Source organism: Triplophysa dalaica, chromosome 3 (genome assembly GCF_015846415.1).
Source record: "Triplophysa dalaica isolate WHDGS20190420 chromosome 3, ASM1584641v1, whole genome shotgun sequence".
NCBI lineage: Eukaryota > Metazoa > Chordata > Actinopteri > Cypriniformes > Nemacheilidae > Triplophysa > Triplophysa dalaica.
In genome coordinates this window covers 7,888,740-7,894,739 of record NC_079544.1, presented here as the reverse complement: position 1 = coordinate 7,894,739, position 6,000 = coordinate 7,888,740, and the positions used below count along the sequence as shown (strand labels likewise).

General features: G+C 35.3%; 1 protein-coding gene across 1 annotated transcript in view; it reads left to right on the top strand.

The window, feature by feature from the left end:
* Nucleotides 1-824: 824 nt before the first annotated feature.
* The window catches only part of cdh12a (cadherin 12, type 2a (N-cadherin 2)), a 43,593-nt gene continuing 38,417 nt past the window's right edge, over nt 825-6,000 (top strand). The window contains exon 1 of the mRNA XM_056742972.1: nt 825-931. The gene's annotated coding sequence lies outside the window, so the exon portion shown is untranslated. The remainder of the gene's footprint in view (nt 932-6,000) is intronic.

Genomic DNA, 6,000 nt, shown 5'->3' with positions numbered 1-6,000 from the left:
CAAAAATACACAATTTAAAGTATGTAAATAAAAAAGTCATGTATTATATTATGTTAAAATATCTGATGTTCTCTATTTTGAAAGGATATATCACGTAATGAATGCATTAAAGGTTTACAGCTGAATAATGTTACACCACTTTTATTGGTTTTCTAGCCAGGTAACAACATTTATTCTGTGGCACAAAACCACTTTCTAAGACTTGCACAAATACATCAAATGTCTCTTTTAAATTAGGTCAATCCACAACCATGGGATTCACATCAAAAGACAATAATTGTTCAACAGATGGTGTTTCCATTAAAAATAATACTTACACTGAGGAAAAGGTGAATTAACGACATGAGAACGGGTTGCGTATCACCAAGCTTTACCAAAAAACACTTAGACTTCGAGAAGCCAGTAATCTCAGTCAACATTTGCATGCGAGTTGAAAATATCTGCATGTGACATGAATCCCTTGAGGTTAACAAAGCAAAGCTGGCTACGTGGACTATGTTAAGCACTGATGGGACCCGCATTTATCTCGCAATTTAAGCGGAGAGGAGAGCCAATCTCTGCTAGGGATGTAAGGACAGTTCTGAGGGAGCGCGTATACATTACAGCGCCCGACATCATAGAGCCTGATTGAAGCCCCTCTCTCTCTCTTTCTCTCTCTGCTCTGTCCCCTTGACACTGCAGGGGTGAATACTGAATTCAGCTGAGCGCTTTGCTCTCCCCCTCATTCTGTTTTCACAGAGCTCTGCACAATGCTCAGATGAGAGAGGGAGAGATAGCGCGAGGGCGAGTTAAAGAGGGAGTGAGAGGGCGAGCGCATTACACGGAGTGATTGAAGAGAAGAGAGCGTGTGCCGATGAGTTTATAGGGATCGCGGCTGGAGGTCTGGATTACAACGCTTTAATTTCTCCGGAGACTGTGGGACATTTGGGAGGTACGTGGCGCTTTTTAGAAAGCGGTCAGAGAACTGCATTTTGCAGAACCGCAACCTATTAAGGGGAATCGATCGGCGAACTATAGTGAATAGGTGAGAAAAGTGAAAACGCGCGGACGAAGCTTAGGAAATTGATCCGTGGTTTTACTATCGTAAAAGTGAAGTAACGTGTCTTTTTGGTGGATATGGTTCGTGCAGTTAGACCTAGAAAAAGTATCGATATTTGCCTTGTAAAACTAAAACCACGTTCAATTATTATTTTTACTTGATCAGACCTTTCGTTTTGAAAGACACAGTATTGACATCGGTTATTAATACATCAGCCATATCACATATTTTACTGATTATTAACAAAATGGAAACATATTGTATTATGTTCAAATATAAAATACATTTTAGGTTATGGCGTAGTAAAAGTGCATTATTATCTTTATAAGTTGATGGATCATCATTCTTGTTTCTTTAACCCACATGTCAGTCAAAAAACACTTTTCCTATTAGTGCTTTGAAATGCATGAGGATCTTAGTCAAGCAAATCCTGTAGGCACTGTTGGAGACATGCATAATGCGTGAGAGTGTTATTGATGTCTACTGTAACTCTGAAGTATGTGACGGGATGCGTGAGGTCGGTAAGCACCACCAGGGGTCACTCCCTAATGCACCTGTGATAGGTAAAATATTTATCCCATGTGAGTACAGTAATGAATAAGACATGCATTGTAAAAGGCTCAGAAGGAATTTCTCAAGTGTTTAAATCAATATGTCTACATACTTTATTTTTAAAGTATCATCTTATTAAATGTGCAAAAAAGATGGATGCAGTGCAAATGTTGTTTTTGGTTTTAAAGAGCACCGGACTATTTTTTTCATATATTTCAAATACATTGGCAGTGAAACTTGCATTCCCTGTGATACACAGACTAACAAAGCAGGCTGTCACCGCATAACCTTGTTGTCAGGTACCAAACAGGGAAGTTCACCAAACAAATAATGACACTGCAAATAGCGAGGAGGAGAAAGCTATGCAGACAGATCCCCTGAATAACTAAGCCAGAGTGAAAGCTTCAGTCATTCTCAATTAAATTGTCTGTCTGGGCATCAGAATGATGGGTGATTCTGTACGTAAAATAATTGATAAAAAGTATAATGATTTTGAATTTTGGTATGTGTGTGTACAGGTGTAGCCTACTAAATAATACCCCAAATCTGCTCCCCACAAGGGAAATGAATAAAAACACATATTAAATGATTCTTATTTGACAATGTAAAACTGCAGAAATGTTTCTTTGAATGTTAGGTTTAGGGGTGTGGTTGGTGATAGGGGATAGAAAACACAATTCAGTTAAAGAGAAATAGCAGTCTATGACAAGTCCCCCACAAATATACCAAAACAATGTTGGTGTGTGTGTAAATAGGTTGTTGTGTGTATTAAACACTGCCCATTTGTAATGGACACATTCGTAATTTGCAAAGGAATTGATTCCTTATTCTTTACCGGCCAAATTAACACACAATAACATTTGTCTTCCATTTCCCAATGGCTTAGCTTTCAACATTTCACCTCAGCTGATAATAGCCCACATAGAAGGCATTATTCATGGTCTCAACACTCAGCCTTGGTTGTGTGCGTTCAGACATTCAAACGCTGGAACATCAGCATCCAGGCTGTTCTCTTGGGCTTCTTCTGGATGGGCCAATAGCTCTGTGAATATGAGATTAGTCTCAACGTTCCATTACATGTCAGACTCAGGAGGACAGGGCTACACAATTAAACACATCTCTTTATTTTCCACAGGCTTCATTATTTTAGTGCCTAAATATAGAATAACAAAGACGGACCGATGGAGAAAATAGGGATTCAATATTTACAAAACAAGTAAACCCCAAGCACTGTTTCAGTTTTAAACACAATACAAATGTTAGAACAATAATACAACCAACAGAACATTTAGAAGTGAATCAAAGTCTTCAATGAACATATTTTAAATATTTAAATTTTATATGTGATTTAAATAAATAAATAAACTGAAACAGGAAGTACTTTAGATGTGTAACATTTCCAGCTGAACCACTAAACTGGTCTGGATTTAGAATTCAATATTGGCCATTAAACTCAAGATATGATAAATCGCTCTACTATCCTAAACACAATCGAATGAGAAATCTTCATGACGCCCTCCAGGGTGTGTGTGGAGCAAATAGCTTTGAAAAGCCATGGATGTCCTTACTATTGAAGCCTGTTTCTGTATGTCAAATATTAAAAAAATCCAGCACACAAGCCCTTATTTTACGATTTTTTTGGTATGTTCATATTGTTCTTGGAACATATCTCATTATTTTAATATAAGTAATGTATTTTTTTAGTTTTTGAGTAGTATGTTAAAATTATTATGTAAAATTTTGAATTAGTGATTTTTTGTTCATGTCTAATATCCACACTTTTATACTGGAGTGGAGGGCAGTATACACAAGTACTAGACACAGAAAATACTAAAATCCCCCAAAAATATTTTTTTAATGCCAAAAGTCCATATGATATGATTTATGGAGATACTTTCTCTAAATAACGATTAAAAAATAATAATAATCTTTTTTATTCAGTATTCAGAACATGTATACAGTGAGCGACTGTTTTATGGAGATACTTTCTCTAAAAAATGATTAAAAATAATAATAATCTTTTTTATTCAGTATTCATAACATGTATAAAGTGAGCGACTGTTTTATGGAGATACTTTCTCTAAATAATGATTAAAAAATAATGATCTGTTTTATTCAGTATTCAGAACATGTATACAGTGAGGGAAATAAGTATTTGATCCCCTGCTGATTTTGTAAGTTTGCCTGCTTACAAAGAAAGGAAGGGTCTATAATATTTTTTTTAATATAGGTTTATTAATACTGATAGAGACAGAATATAAAAAAACAGGGGAAAAATGTTATATAAAGGTTATAAATTCATTTGCAGTTCAGTCAGTGAAATAATGAATTGATCCCCTACCAACTAGCAAGAATTCTGGCTCCACAGACTGGTTATGTGCCTATATGGACCACAGATTAGTCCTGTCAGTTTAAGACAGTACTCCTAAATCAGCTTGTTATGTATATAAAAGATGCCTGCCAACAGAATCTGTATCTTCCATTCAACCTCTCCACCACCATTGTCAAGACCAAATAGGTTTTAAAGGATGTCAGGGACAAAATTGTAGACCTGCACAAACCTTGAATAGGCTACAGACAGAAGCTTGGTGAGAAGGAGACAACTGTTGATGCGAGTTGGAAATGGAAGAAATACAAAATAACTATCATATGCCTACAACAAACCTTAAATATTGACAGAGAAGTGGACTAAAATGTATCCCGACACATATGCAAACCTGGTGACCAACTATCAGAAATGTTTTACCTCTGTGCTTGCCCATATGGGTTTCTCCACCAAGTACAAAGTTATGTTTTGCACGGGGATCAAATACTTATTTCACTGACTGAAATGCAAATCAATTTATAACCTATATTTAACATATTTTTCCCTGATTTTTTTATTCTGTCTCTATCAGTTAAAATAAACCCACCATAAAAATTATAGACCCTTCATTTCCTTGTAAGCAGGCAGACTAACAAAATCAGCAGGGGATCAAATACTTATTTCCCTCACTGTTTATACTTGTTTTAATAGAAAGAAAATTTAGATTATATCTATGTAATAGAATTATATATAGGCCTACACATTTTGGGTTATTGTAAGACATAAAAAATATGCCTTCATCTACCACATAATAGTAAACATAGATAATCAAAGAAATAGGATGATCAAAATATTGCAGCTCCTATAAAATACTTCTGTGTGTGGGTGCGGAAAATGATTCTGCCTTGGGGAGAAAAACATATGCTTTTTAGGAGTAGGACATAATTTTAGAAAGAAACATGAGCAGCAGTAAAAAGCATTTTAAGCAGTAAGATTTATTAGGTCATCATCACAATTTATTACCCTGCTCTCTTGAATACTCAATTCTGATTGGTCTATCCTGTCATCCAGTGGTTTGCCTTTCATCATTATAGTTAGGAATAGTCACAATCCTTTGAGGTTGATCGCCACAAGTTCCAAATCTGTATAAATGTCTTTGTTACTAAAAACACATTCCAATGGAGGGTTAAAGGAACAGTTCACCCCTTTACTGACCCTAAAATTGATCCTAATTTGTATTCACATAAAATATTTGTAAGAATGCTTATAACTAAACAGTTTGTGGCCACCATTGACTACCATAGTAGGAAATAATACAATAGTACTCAGAAGTGCCACAGAACTGTTTGCTACCCTACATTCTTCAAAATATCTCGTGCATAACAGAACAAAGAAATGTATAAAGACATTTTCCCTACTTTCGTAGTCACTTGTGGCCAAGAACTGTTTGGTTACAAGCATTCTTTCAAGGATATTTCTCTGTTCATCAGAACAAAGAAATGAATAGAGATTAGGAACAACTTGAGGGTCAGTAAAGGATGACAGATTTTTTTTTGGGTGAACTGTTCCTTTAACCCTCTGTTGGATGATGAATTGAAAAAGCATTGTGGGTGAACACATAGTATTCACTTTCCAAGCACATGATGCATTGATAAAGACAATGAATAATTAAGGATTGATAAAATCTTTAAAAATAATTGTTTAAATTAACCCATATAAAGCTTTTTATAGTGTCACACTGCATCATTTTATGATCTTTCCTGGAATGGTGCTACGTTTTGAGGTTGAACGTTTTTGTTTTGGAGAACCATCGTCTAAAATGTCATAATTTTTTCACCTATCAAAACGTGTATTCGTATTATTCACATTGCTAAGAGATGCAATGGATGCAGCCTCTAAAATCTTCACTGTTAGGTTTCATAGCAATAGTGTAGAGTCTAATGTTTGCTATAATGTTGTTAACACTGTTTTTGTTTAACACTGTTTTTTGTTTAACATCAATAGGATTATAATCATTCAAATGAACTACAGTAATTTAGATACAAATACTTGTCATTGATTAAAAGCTTCCCGGTGCCATACAATGTTTGCCAACCCTTCCAAG